Raw genomic sequence first — 15,727 nt, 5'->3', positions numbered from 1 at the left:
AGAGGAGAAAGAAAGAAGAAGATGAAGTAATAGGGGTATCCACAAGTGCTACCCCAACAAGGGGGCACAGTGCAGGATCTATTCGAGAGGTGATTCTTCCAACCTTGGAAGGTGAGGTTATGAGAGCCCCTATCACCATAGGGGCCAACATTGCACCAAGTGAGGATGCATGAGCCTCACCACACTTCACAGATGCCTCAAATAAATAAGAGGCAAAACAAGTAAAACCATTTCCTTGTACTTTAAATCAATGCTTTGAGGACAATGCATTTGTTTTTGTGTGGGGGTGGGTGTACTTGTACTTGTACCATGGTGGGTTGTGTTGCCAATCTCTTTTCCCTTCATGTGCTATCTATTAGAATCGGCATGTCTAAGTTATTTTTATTTTCGCATCTTAAATTTCCTGTCTAGGGTGTTTTTATTTTCGCATCTCTAATTACCTAAGCTTGTGATGTAAATATTTGTGTTAAATATTATTTATAAAATTTTTTTCCATCTCAGTATCCCTTTGTAGAATGAATAATGAATGATGTTGGCATAAGACTATGAGCATGAATGTGTAATTATTTACTCTAATCATGTTGCATGTGTGCATAACCTTCAGTGAGTCTACATTTGGCATTAACATGAAAGAGGTGCATGAATTATGTGATGGAAATCCTAAGAGCAGCAGAAGAAGTTTAACTCAGTTGCCACTGTGTGTGTGAGGTTTTGTCTTGAGTCTTGCATAGTGTAGTGCCTAGAACTTGCCTGAGTCATTGATATTGTTCTTTAATTGATTCAATAGGATAGGATGATAGACCCCTTTTGTATTTTTAGTCCACTTAGCCTAAATAATTAACCTCTCTAAGATTTTTCTCACTCGAACCTGTTTTGAGATTTTTAGTAGTTTTCTTCATTTTCCATAACTATAATTAACTCTCCGTAGGGCATTAGCATTTAACTCTGGCCCTGGCCCAATATTAGGCATTGTGTACCTCAACTTAGGCAAAACACTTAAGTTGAGGGTGGCTATTGTAAAAATGAAAGAACCCAGTAGAAAGTTGGTTTAGAATATAGTTTAAAGGCATTTGGCCCTGATCTATTTAAAGATATTGTGCACCTCAGCTTACTACATTAGCATAAGTTGAGGGTGGCTAATACTCTGAAAAAAAATATAGAATTGATTAAGGGTGATTGTAAGTAAGTTGATTAAAATAGCAGCTTGGGGGCTGAAAAGTTGCTAGGGCAAGGGGAGTTAAACCCTATTGAGTCACTTTACCCAAAAGAGTACCCTCACGTAGCCTGAAGCCTCATTGTAAACCTAGAAAATACTTGTTTGTTCCTAATGAATTATCTTTGAGGGTGTCTTAAATGGCAAGGGCAAGCCTATGGGTACCTGGACTATGCTTGTAACTTCTTTGAGGAGCGTAAGAGTTTAGATTGTGTCCACGCAGTATAAAGAGTAGTGGACTTCATTATTGTGAGGGCATGTAATGCCCCGAGATTCCTAACTGATAGTAGAACCATGCTTCAAGCTCATGAGAAATAAATTCTATTGATTTGGTAGTTTTATGATCAAGGTTGATGAGTATTAATTTCTCAAATACATCCTAGCTATTAGACGACTCAAAACATTCCTTACCAATTGAATTCTTGGGAAAGATATTTCCATAGTCAACTTCAAACGAGCATATCTCTCGTTATACTACAAATTTTTGAGGTCATGACCAACCAATAGATAGATAATTGAATTATATTTCCAATTATACCAATTTTTCCCAAATCCAACATCGTAACAAAAAGTTTTACCCATTTTACTACAGCATGTCAGCCTGGAAACTGAGTGACGACCTGTCTGATGGCTTATCACATTTTTGACGACCTATCTGATGGGTTATCACATTTCTGATGACCTATCTGATGGCTTATCATATTTATGATGACTTATCATCCATGTCATCAAGCTTAGACAACAACCCATTAATTCCAGCTCCTACGTGACGACCTGGGCTAACGGGCTATCACAGATCTGACGGCTTATCAGCCTTGGTCATCAACCAAGAATTTCAGTAACTGGGAAGTGGTTTTGTAGGGATATTTTGGGCTTTTCCTTCACGTTCCATGACTTAAATCATCAAAACCACTTACATAACTATCATAAATCAGTTTTAAAAACCCTTAAATCCTCTCCACTCTCAAGAATAAGAAATTTAGGATTTCCTCACAAGATCATCTCCCAAGAACAAGATTCAAGCTCGCCTTCAAGGAAACCAAGAAATTATCATTCCCAATTCAAGAACCTTCAAGAAAAGACACTCCTTCAAGATTCAAGCCTTTGAGGTATGTTAGATGTTGATTCTTGGGTTCCTTTCACCCAAGAAGTTTAAGAATCCTTTTTTGAATTCAAGATTATATATTTATGAGATTGTCATGATTTTTGTAAATATAAATTGAAGTTCACGTTTTTGATGAATTTTAATTCATGACTTGATTTCAAAGATCCAAGCTTTGATCCTACTATGTGATGTTCATGATAAAAATCCCTTCAAGTTGCATGATATTGATGTATTCATGATAATTAAGTATAGAATCTGTGGTATAACCAAAGCATGCTCCCCATATGTTTGATAGAATGCTTAAGTAAAGAGAATAGTGCCTTTTTAGTTTATTAAGCATGAAACCCCCAATTATGTGATAATTAGTGCATGGAAAGCGTTTGTTGAAATGCCTTAGTGAATGTATTATGATAAGTTGCATGCATTCTTATCCATAGGTATTCCTTATTGAACAACTATGGGATATTAGTATGCATACCCTATAAATTTACATGTTTATGACATTCAAGTGATTGACGAGATATCATATGGATGTGTTGTGAATGAAAGTTCATTGTCATGATATTCAAGTGTGGTCCTGTCTTATTTATTTATACTATCGAGTCCTAGGGGTATTTATACCTAAAAACTTAGCTGCTTGTCTAGAGCCGAGTCAGTCTCAAGATAATCTCAGTCGTGCTATGATTCATAGAATTCATTCAGTGACAGAACATTAAGGAAATTCAGTAATCTCAGTACTAGTTCAATCCAGTCTCAATATTCGGTCTAATCAAGATTAGTACTCAGTTTAGATTTTAGTAAAGCTTAGTAAGTCACAAGACTCAGCCACATTCAGACAGAAAGTAGAATTCATAAGTATTTCATCAGATAAAGGAACCAAGTGAACTCAGTCAGATCAGTAAAGAAATATGAACAGTAACAGATTTAGCTCAGTCTAAGTTCAGTTAAGAATCAGTTCAAAGTCCTTCAGTTGGGAGTAGGAACTAGCACCGAGCAAGTGCAGGGATGATGGCTTTCCCATTAGAGAGGTAGAGTCGTTAGTAACAGTCCTTGAACTCCAGAACTGCGTAGCCAGCGCAGGACCAGGAGTCACCCGTTAGATTAAGGCTTAACTATCATATTTCCTTAGGCTTGACTTCCTGTTCAGGGTTACCCGTTAGAGAGGCTTGACCACAGCAGAGGTCTTTAGCCGTGGCACGGTATTGACACCCTTTCAGCTGGGGTTATAGGTTGGACCCCACTAGATCAGATTCAGGGCATGTCGGTTAAGTGAGAACTCCCATATTTATAGCCACAGTTTAAGTCTCAATCTTCAGAATAGAAATTCAAAAATTCAGGACTGTCAGATATAGTCACTCAGTTCAGTAAGAAACTTAATAGTTCCACAGATTCATAGACCACCCACTAGATAGGCCTGGTCTTAAATAAAGTAAGTGAGTATCAGTACCAACAGATCCAGAGATCACCCGTTAGATAGGCCTAATCTCAATCTCAGTTAATCATTATCACTATCAGTTGATTCAGAGATCACCCACTAGATAGGCCTGATCTCTGATACAGTCAGTTAGCATCAGTAAACTTAGATTTCAGTTTCAGTAGCTTCAGATACTTAGAATCTCAGTATGTTCAGAAATCTTAGATTGACAGTATATTCAGTATGAGTTATCAGATTCAGTCCCAGTATGCTTAGTCACAGTATGCATAGTATATTCAGTAGTTACAGATTGTCTATGTGTGCTAATCTAGCTTTTGCATATCATTCAGTTAGTTATTGATCATGCATATAGCCCTTGCATTTAGCCTTACCTCATCTAGCATGCTAGTAAATTCCCACGTACTGATCGTATACCCATTTCTTGCGCTATGATGTTTAATATCATAGATTCAGGCACACAAGATCTAGAGCATCCATAACAGTTCAATTTCAGTCAGTTGTAGTAGACCCGGCAGTGAGTCCTTTTCATTCGAGGATGATCTTTATTTCATTATTATATTAGATTCAGTTTATTTTAGTAGATAGAGTAAGTTGGGACATGTCCCATCAACTCCAGAGTTTAGATAGTTAGAGGCTTTTCGAATAGATGTATAAGTATTCAGTTTTCAGATTTGTGTATTTTAGATGTTTTGAACCTTATGGCAGTTTTTCGTATTTATTATATTATAATATAAAGTACTCACATATAGATATCAGTAGAGGGTTAGCTTGTGGTCCTTCGGGATCATGAGCACCGTGTGGCATTTCGATTATAAAATGTCGGGGCATTACAGGCAACTGGAGTTTTGGTTAGTTCTATTGTTTGCTGTGGGACATGACATCCATGTATGTGTGTGCCGAATTATAATCAATCCTAGGTGTAGAAACTGCTGGTTGAAATTCATGTGAGTGAAATGATGAGTGAATGGTCGCATCAAAGCGATTCATTAGTTGGTTGCTTATCATGATATGGTTCATGTATGCAATTGGATATTGAGTTGCTTGAGGATAAGCAACGATCTTAAGTTGAGGGTGTTGATGTTCCGGCTTTCGACGAAATAATTTACATCTTTGTCTTGAGAAAGTTGTATGTTTTCAAGAAACTAAGGTTGTGTTTAATGATGGTTTATAATTTTTTAGGGCAAGGAGTGAGCTGAAGAGAAAGTCTAAGAAAAGTGGCAAGAAAACAATTCTGACAGTCAAAATGGTGGACCGTCAGTCTTACGACGGATCACCAACCTGACCTTCAAGCCTAAACAGAACCAAAGACTTTAGGTCCTGCAGCGACGGACCAAATGACTGACCGTCAGTCTTACGACGGACCACCAAATTAGCCGTCAAGTTTGTCCAGAACTTGGATCACTGAAGGAATGAGAGACGGACCAAATATTGGACCGTCAGACTTACGATGGTCCACCAAGTTGTCCGTCAGTCTTATCCAGAAAGTGACCTTCCCAGATCAGCAGCGACGGGCCTAATGGTGGACTGTCAACCTTGCGATGGACCATCAATTTGACCGTCACTTTGGACTCGAATTTTATGATTTTGAATTTTAAATCCTTTTAGCGTGGAACATATAAATACCAAGTATTAGGATTTAGTAGGTACTTTTGTCTTCAGTTTCATACTTTTGTCTCTATTGAGAGTTTTGAATTATTTTTCATTGAGATTTGAATCCAGAGAGGGAGTCTTGATTATCAGTTTTTATTTTTTCCATCAAAGATTGAGGAAAACAATATTGTGACTTTTGTAAGTACTCTTCTGAAGTTTTTTATGAACACCAATATAATCTTGATTTCTGACATGGAGATAAGTAGCTAAACTTTTATAACTAGGGTTATGGAAGCCTTGATGTAGAAAACTATTTTGGGGTTGTGAATGGATTTGCTTTATAACATCTATCGAAATTGCATAAATCTTTCTTCATTTTAATGACATCTCTTGGTTGCAAACTTGAGAAGTGAGCTCATAAATTCCACTTGTTTGAAAAGAAAGTGGATGTAGGGAAAAAAGGTAATTCACATGAACTTTATAGGTTTACCCTTTGGGTTAACGGGTTGATGCCTTAACAGGATTAACCCTCATGAGAGTGTTATTGAATAATGCATGAATCCTTTAAGTTCGAGAGAAGTAAAGGGTGAAATACCCATTGGGTTGAGAAACATGTGAGTAATCTTTAGAATTCAATAATTCTTGCAATTGGATGCATAAGTTAGAATTCGAACTCAAATTCACAAGCCTAATTGTTTGAAAATCTTGGTGAGCATAACTCTAGTTAATTCATTCTCATTGGAATTACATCTACATTTACTCTCAGTAGCTAGAATTTTGTGTAACATAAATACAAAAGAACTCTGTTAACATTCCCAAAACCCCTTTGTATTTCGGACCCTTAGATCAACAGTCTAATAACGGTCACAATACTTAGTGAACACGGTATTCCTTGTGGGATTTGACACCCAACCTAGTTGGGTTCTATATTTGACAACGACCACTTACTCTCTCGTAAGAGAGTTGTAATTTGGGCATATCAAGCTCCCATCCCTAGATTCACTTGGTGCTAAATCCTACTCCCAGATGAACTGACACTAGAATCATGAACTTGTGCATGCATTGATGACTGATATGCTCAAACATGGTATTATGAAAACTGATAGTGCATGCATAATCTGAGGTAACCATGAATATGTAAACTGATATATTTAACATAAAATAGTTTTGGTGAGTTCGTTATAAAATAATAATCTGAATATGGGGATAAAATCATGAGTTGACTGACTCATAAAGTTAAAAGTATGAAACGTAAGTAAACACGTAAGTATCAGGTGTTCAAAACCCGCCAGTACTAAATGATTATAAAAAGTCAATACAACATTTAAAACAATGACCTAAAGTCATAATCCAAATACCCCAAAACATGAGACATTTCAATAACCAGATAAATTACAAGAATGTAAAAATAAGAATGAGTTAGTCTTAGGATAGTATTATCTTTATATAGTTTAAAGTATAATTCGAGAATTTGACGTGATGCCAACTGAACATGACCTACGATTTTGGAACTTCAAACATGTAGGAACATGATTCACATAGGATAAAACTATTAGCATGGCTTGAATGTAAAACTAATGAGAAATCATGGATAAATTTCATAATTTACATGGAAGTTGATTATAGTTAGAGTAAAATTCATACTTGAATCAAAAAGAGGGTTTTTGGGCTCAACGAGTGGAAAAAATCTGTTGATGAATACTACACATACCACAATTACTTGCATCCCTGAAGAAAAGCTTGAACTTAGAGCTTGGATACTTGAATTCTTGGAGAAAAAATTTGAATTTATTGTTCTTGAAAGAAGGAAAGGGTTTATGTGAGTTAATCTCATGTAAAGTGGTCCATAATGTGTTTTAAGACTCTATAATTCATTTAATAATGATTAGAAACGGTTTAGGGGTATGAAAAGACCTCAACACCCTTAAATTAAATCAAACAAAGCAACTTTTGATGCTTGGAGGGGCACAACCAAATCGAACCTCAGGGTTGGCGGTGCAGATCCAAATCCAACCTCAAGGTTGGCGGCGCACAGCCAAAGCCAACCTCAGGGTTGGTAGCGCATAACCCAAAGCCAACCCATTCCAGTGGCATTTGGAGATCCCTCTGCAATGCTGAGCCTTTGCGGAGGGTCCATTTAGTAATGCAAACCCATTTCTAATGTCCAAAAACACCCCCAATATGACCCACAACAACTAAATATGGTTTACTATTGATATAGGGGTCCTAAGGGTCATTTTTAAGGTATTACTAAAGCGTTAAAAGCACGGAGTGTTACATTATCTCCCCCTTGGAATCATTCATCCTTAAATGATAGGTAGGAACTAATGAAACTTTAGAAGTATGAAATAATGTAGACATGGCATGTCTACTAAGGAAGGATATAGTTGAGCTGAAATATTAAAACTTCCATCATGAAACTGATTTCTAAGCCGACTTGACTTTTTTGACTGTAAGGAGCCAATTTATGCTGAGAGATTAGAGCCCACTCGAAATGTTCATGATATGATCATACATATAGAACCGCGAAGTGATAACTGATGCAACAAAATTCCAAGAGTTACTAAGGATGGAATAAAGTATGTAACTTCTCATTAGGAATTGTCCCTCAATAAAACACGTATAGGAATCAAAAGAAAAGGGTTTCGTGGCATCTCAAAGTACATTATGTAATCACAAATCATGAGATAACGAGATTAAGGTCATACAAGGAGTATTACAGTGTCTGAGCTGGAATATTTGGAAAACTGAGAGCATGCACTAAACACTTATGAACTGAGTCATGACTAAATAGCTGGATCTAAAACATGATGCATGGACTGAACTAAATTCGCAACTTATATGTATGCAAAAAAAACTACCTCATGGAATAGCCATATTCATGAAACTCCGGATAGTAAGACTAAATGAAAAGATAGAAAACCATAAGAGTTTATCTGTCTGATTGTTAAACAGAATTGCTGGCTATATGATCTAACTCATTCTAAAAGTTTATACTCAACTGGAGTATTTCTTCAACACTATTTCTAAGAAGTTCTAATAACATTAGGAAGCAAAGAATTCTTGAGAATGATCTGAATAAGATATCTGAAGAAGGAATCTCAATATGGATATAACTCGACAACATAGAACCTAGGCATATAAAACATAAGCTAGAATAGAATTACTAGGCCTTAGGCAATGCAACTGCTAACTTTCAAGCTTAGCCACACTTCTCAAATACTCTTTCAATTATACTTTTCCCCTTAAATACTATGCTCATTTGATTCAACTTATAATTCTCACATATGCATAATGCACCCATCCACTTATATACCAACATGACTTCAAGCCTATCATTATAACCACATATAAGCTTATGGTCAACCAACCAACCTAGGAACTTTTACCATATTCTCAAATATCCCTTGTCAACAAAAACTCCCATGCACTATCCCCACACTAAAAAAAATGGGTCAAATTATGGGAGTTAATTTTAGGAAAAATTACAGAAACTAGCATCCTTAAGAGTATAATTACAATAAATAGCAACATTTTTTTAAAATTACAACTTATAGCAAAAGTAGCAATATTTTACCCACTTCATAGTAATAGAATAATACATATTTTTCAGTTGTGCATATATATTTATGAGTAATACATATATATTTGTATATATATTTATATAGTAACATTTTACTTAAATACAAATACAATTTGCTATTTTTCGTAATTATGAAACTGTTACTATAAAAGTTATAATTAAGGTTACAGAGTTGCTATTTCTGAAATTTTTTCATAATTTTAAGTTTGCGGGGTTTTAAACCCCCACAAATTGTGATTTCGGCGATTTCCAAAACCCTACAATACGAGTCATCACAAATAATTTACGACAGTTTTTTTCAACCCTTATTATTAATTTGTGGGGGTTATTTTCCAGCGATCGAGACCTCCATCACTCTAAATTTAGTTCTTTTTATAATAAATTTTTATTTAAAAATTTACAACGGTTTAAAACCTCCGCAATATTTTTAAAACAAAATATATTAGTGGGACCCATCAATTTTCAATAACAAATTATAAACTATAATTTTAACTCATATTTAATTGTTCCTTTAGGCATAACCTACAATCCAATATTTATTTAATTCATATATCATTAACACAACAACATGACTAATTAAACATAGTAATTCACAAGCATCTCAAAAATACATTAAACATTAAACTTCAAAATTAAATTTTCAACATTAGCATCTTCAAACTCCAAATTTTCAACATTAACTAGTATCTTCAAATTTCAAAATCAAATTTAAACACAAAACCTTCAATATTCTAAGATTCACTCCAACCACACAATTACATCATCATAATTGAATATTCAAGACAATTTGCAACAAAATCAACGACTGTCATTAGGATCACTATCATGATGCGGTTTCCTTGCATCCATGGGCGAAATGAGTCCACCAGCCGCATCACTTGGCTACATAAAAATGCAAAGTACAAAAATCAATCAGATAAACTTTCAGTCCTTATTACATTTATATATCTGCGTACAACTAAAAAACATCATGATAATATAAATAGATCAATCACAAGTTCGCAATTTCAAGTCACTACACTTAATAATTTTCAAATAACTTATTCACTAGTACATATTTCAAGTCACTACACTCAAACCATTTTCAAATAGCTAATTGATATTTCAAGTCAGTATACTTAACCATTTTGAAGTAACTATACTTAACCATTTTCAAGTCACTAGTACACATTTCAAGTCACTACGCTTAACCTTTTTTAAATAACTAGTAGGCATTTCAAATCACTACACTTAACCATTTTCAAATAACTAATTCATATTTCAAGTCACTATACTTAACCACTTTCAAGTAACTAATTCACATTTCAAATAACTACACTTAACTATTTTCAAGTCATTAGCTCACAATTTCAAATAACTACACTTAATCATTTTCAATTCACAAGTTTGCAATTTCAAGTAACTACACTTAATCATTTTCAAGTCACTACAATTAATAATTTGTAAATAACTTATTCACATTTCAAGTCACTACACTCAAACCATGTTCAAATAGCTAATTGACATTTCAAGACACTATACTTAACTATTTTCAAAACACTACACTTAACCATTTTTAACTCTCTAATTCACACATTTCAAGTGACTAAAACTAACCATGTTCAAATCATGAATTCACATTTCAAGTGTCAACACTAAATCAAGTGTCAACACTAAAACAAGGCCCTTTGATTTTGTTTCCAACTATTAGGTAGTTAATTTAACTTTAATCGGTTTCATTAGAAAAAGATTACTAGTTATTTGCCAAAAATAAGATTCTATACACTAACCAAAATAATTGAATATTGAACTAGAAAATTTGTATTAAAGTAAAACAAATCCAATTCATGTATGAAAAAGGGAATATAATACCTAAAAACGAAGTATAAGAAGACATATTACCAGTTATGCAGAGCAGAATTCCACCTAAAGACATCCATCTTCCCTTTCTTATTTTCTTCAGGAACTTTACCATGTAATAGGGGAAAGAGCTTTATAAACCTGTGGATTCCAATGGATAATGTTGTATGACCCAAGAGCATTAATGCAAACTAACCAGATCATCACAATTGGTGCTAAACAAAAACCAACTCGATGTGTGCCATAACATTGTAATGTAACGAGGCAGACTAATATGAAGCAAGTTATTGGAATCACTGCATCTGCATAATAAAAAACATGGATGGAACCAAAGTTTAATAATAACTTCTTTGAAGATATGTAATAGTGAACACTTATACAACAGATACGTCTAGAAATAGAGAAATATAACTCAGCAGAAAGATATTAATGTCAAATCTCTTTTGTTGTTTCCTGCATCCATCCCGTTAACTGCACACTAGCAAGAAATTTAAGAAGACAACATTGGAAACTCAAATAGTTGGCTAATTTCCGTCTTCCTATGATTGTCCCTTTATATCTAAACCATTTCATTCCAGGTGAGTTTTTTACAATTCATCGCTACAAGCGGCATCGGTAGAGGTAGCGACATTTGATTGTCTACCGCCAACGGTCAGTTTATGGGAGAGCGAGAAATAAAGAGAAAGATGGAATTGTAGAGAGAGTGTAGAAAGGAGCGGCTGATTCTTTTGAGGGATTAGGGTTTTCTTTTTGGTTTAAAGGAAAGAGGGATAAGGTTTGATTCAGCCGTTAGATAAATTGATCAACGGCTGAAATTTAAAGATTAAAAATTTGAACTAAATTTAAATAAAAGTTAAAATTGAGTCGAATTAAACATAATTTGAACTAAAATTGTAATAAATTGGATAAAATTACGCTAAAGTTGTTATAAATTGACAAAATTAGATTAGGAAATAAATAGATTGAAAAAAATTAAATAGATTAAATTCATTGATGTGACACATCGTTATTTATTTGATATCAAAATAATATGTAAACAATATCAATATTAAAATTAATATTTTTTAATAAAATAACAGCCTAAGAGAAGCATCGGGAGGTCAAAATTGGGTGTCAATAGTCAAAATTAGCATACACTGTACAATTATTGTTGTTCAGTGTTAAAAGTTCACTTTAGAGTTTTATACAAATAAACTGCAACTTCATGAACTTAATATCAAGGATAGTATGAGAAAAAAGTAAAAATTATCTTACAAATATATCAAAGCTACTATTTAAATATAATAATAAATTCATAGTAATAATAAATTAAAAAATATTATAAAAATTATTATTCTTACAAATAAATTACGTATGTCACATAGAAAATATTATATAAAAATTATCGATAATAAATTTGAAATAAATTGAGCATCATCATCATCATTATCATAATAATAATAATCAATCAATCAATCAATCGAGGTGACATCTTTTAATTGTTTTCTCTATGAGATTCCGAGAAAATAAATACAACAACTAACTCGATTTAGTCCCATAAATTGGGGTTGGTAGAGGATATCGTGTACGCAGACCTTACCGTTAAGGTAAATATGTTGTTTTCAATAGACCCCCGGTTCAAGAAAAATAGTCTGAAGTTGTCCAATTTTAAGAAAAAAATAGTGAAAAATGATTTAATATTGATCGTTAATCAAATATGATGACGGTTGAGATTAGAATTGAGGAGATACGTTAAATTGAGATTAAAAATTGGGTTAAAAAAGATTGAATTGAGGATTTTAATTGAGTCAAATTAAACTCAATTGAAATAAATTGAGCATTAAATGGCTAGAATTTAAATGAATTAGGAAAATTGAATTGAATTGGGTTGATATTTAATAAATATAGTAACTATATAAAATTAATATTAAAAGATAAATAAAATTATTATTTTTAAATTAATTATAAATAAATTATGTAAATAAAATTAATGATGTCAATCACATAATAATGTCAATGCATTTCGTATACTACAAATAATTTTCAATTAATTAAATTTTGAATACGGTATTATATATATAGTAATACAACGTATTAATCTGATAAATTATTGGTTAATTGGCTTCATTATTGTAACTTAAATAGTGTATTAATACCTCGATCGTACGATGTTAACGTATTATTCAAAATATTTGAATTTATAGATTCACTACACGAGAGATATGCATATGTATGTATGTATGTATGTATGTATATATATATATATATATATATATGTTTGATCAACTGTCAACTTCAAAATATGTACTATATACATCACATACACAAGTATATTACCTCGTAATACAACGTATTTCATATATTTAATTTTTTTAAATATAAAAATTATTTATTTAATAGTAAATTTAAAATATCAAATATAGATGAACAACATATTTTTTATAAAGTTAATTTTTAACAAAAGCAACACTATTTGTCGCTTTTTGTAAGAATACAGAAAAAAAAAATAATTAAAAATTGCGACGGATAGTGTCTCTTTTCTAGAATTAATATTTTTAAAATAAAACATAGGGACATTGTCTATCGATTTTAATAAAAATAAAATTTAAATACCGACGGACAACGTCGCCTTTTATCATAAAGTTAGTTTGTATTTATTTTGAACAAAAGAGACACTATCGTCGCATTTTGTAAAAATACAAAAAAATAAAATAATTAAAAATTACAACGGATAGCGTCACTTTTCTATAATTAATATTTTAAAAATAAAAAATTATAGTGACGCTATCCGTCGATTTTAATAAAAATAAATAAATAAAATTAAATTTAAAAACCGACGGACAACGTCACTTTTTATCATAAAGTTGATTTTTATTTATTTTTAACAAAAGCGATACTGTCCGTCGCTTATTGTAAAAATACAGAAAAAATAAAAATAATTTAAAAATTTTGATGGATAGTGTCGCTTTTCTAGAATTACTATTTTAAGAATAAAAAATTATAGAGATGTCGTCTGTCGATTTTAATAAAAATTAAAATTAAATTTAAAAGTCGACAGACAACGTCGCTTTTTAAAAATGAATTATCATTATTTTTAAATAAATAACGACGCTAACTGTCACATTTATTAAAAAATATGAATTATTTGTTAATTAGTTGACACAATAATCCACAAAAAAGCGACGGATATTAAGATGTTGACCATCGATTTAAATAATAAATAAATTAAAATTAAAATTAAACTAAAAAAGCAACGGACAGTGTCGCTTTTTAAGAGCGAAACAGTTCGTCGCTTTTTTATGAGTTGCTTTTTGGCCTTTTTTTAGTAGTGGTTTTGGGAAAAAAATAGCGAGGCATATTTTGGGGGCAAAAATATTAAATATTTTTTTTAAGTAAAAGGAGCTGAGTTTAAGTGCTATTTTTTTCGACGGATAGAGAGGGCTTTTAACCCCCGCAAATATATTCGATGGATATCAGGGGTTAAAAATACCCGTAAATATATTCGATGGATATTGGGGGTTAAAAACCCCCTCAAATTTATAAATTTTAGTGGTAAGTTTTTAACCCCCGCAATTCATATAATTTTACGAGGGTTAAAATAACCCCCGCAAAGAAACCCCCGCAATTAAACCCATTTTTTATAGTGTCAATTAAACACACATAGAATTCTCATCTAACTATGACATACATCGAAAGCCCTACCTCAATCATCCTTCAACTTTGTAGCCTTAGATAAAAGAAGCATAAACAATCTTTTCATAATATGAAACATTTACTCTCTCCAATCTAAATCATTGTTCATTAATTTTCATCACCACTATCTTAACATTAAGGAGAGGTCATTGAAAGGTTAGAACATGAGGACCTAGAGCGTGAAAGAATTCTATGCATAACTTGGATACTTATCTGAGGTCTGAGGAATAGAGTATCCACGACATGGATTCATTAAAAAGATCTAAACTAGGACATAGTATCCATGACATGGATTCATTAAAAATATCTAAACTAGGACATACATGACATAATCTAGATTTCGCTGATCACTAAGAGTGTAGCGTGAGTATCTGAAACTGAACACACTGTAAAGCATAAGTACATTATTCATGAGCTGCATGACCTGAGTTTGGAGTTTATAAATTCATGGAATATGATTTGTACTTCTGAGTAAACTGGAACTCCTTATACTAGGAACTGCGAACGTACATGATTTTATAAAAGGTTCATGAAGATAATCTATGATCATAGAGCTGACTTGTAAGGAATGAGTAGATGTTGTGATGACTGAAGTATAAAATTTGCACGGAGATAAAAATGGGTTGGGCATCTGTAATAACTCAAACTTTTCTTAAGCCTAAATTGTATCTTTATAAGTTTAAGGAATGACTTCCAAAGTGAGTAGTGTTTAAATCATATGTATTTTTCCTAATTTTGACTTTTTATTATGTGAGAAATTGAATTAGCTTTCCAATGATACCAATTTTGTCAAAATCCGATATCGGGGTGAGAAGTTATGGCAGTTTTACTGAGAGTTGTTAGAACCGCCCAGGTACGACGGACAAGTTGACGGACCGTCGAGTTTGCGATGGACTATTGCTCAAGCTATCGCAACCAAGGCACTTAACCTATTCACTGGCCAAGTGCGATGATCTGGCCAATGGACCGTCGAGCTAGCAATGGACCATCTCCCAAGCCGTCGCTACTAAGGCAGTGAGCCCCTACTCTGGTCTAAGTGCGACGGTCAGACCAACGGACCGTCGAGCTAGCGACGGACCGTCGTAGATCCCGTTCAGCATTTTAAAGCCATTTTTAAAAGGTCTTTTTCCACCCTTTTTAATACCTAGATATATCAAAACGAATCATAGAACTTTAGATTCATCCAAAGCATCAAGAACTAGGATTTTCTCTCAAGATTAACCCTCAAGAGCAAGACCCAATTCCTTCTCCATGATTTCACCATAGTTTTTGCAAATTGATTTAAGAATC

General features: G+C 33.0%; 1 long non-coding RNA gene across 1 annotated transcript; it reads right to left on the bottom strand.

Annotated features, from left to right (window-relative positions):
• Positions 1-9,515: 9,515 nt before the first annotated feature.
• Positions 9,516-11,557, bottom strand: LOC107866285. Its single transcript, XR_001672849.2, has 2 exons — positions 10,808-11,557; positions 9,516-9,808 (listed from the first exon to the last, which is right to left on the bottom strand). It is a non-coding gene; the product is annotated as an uncharacterized LOC107866285 (long non-coding RNA).
• Positions 11,558-15,727: the final 4,170 nt, after the last annotated feature.

Source organism: Capsicum annuum, chromosome 3 (assembly GCF_002878395.1).
Source record: "Capsicum annuum cultivar UCD-10X-F1 chromosome 3, UCD10Xv1.1, whole genome shotgun sequence".
Taxonomy (NCBI): Eukaryota; Viridiplantae; Streptophyta; class Magnoliopsida; order Solanales; family Solanaceae; genus Capsicum; species Capsicum annuum.
This window is presented reverse-complemented; position numbering and strand designations above follow the sequence as displayed.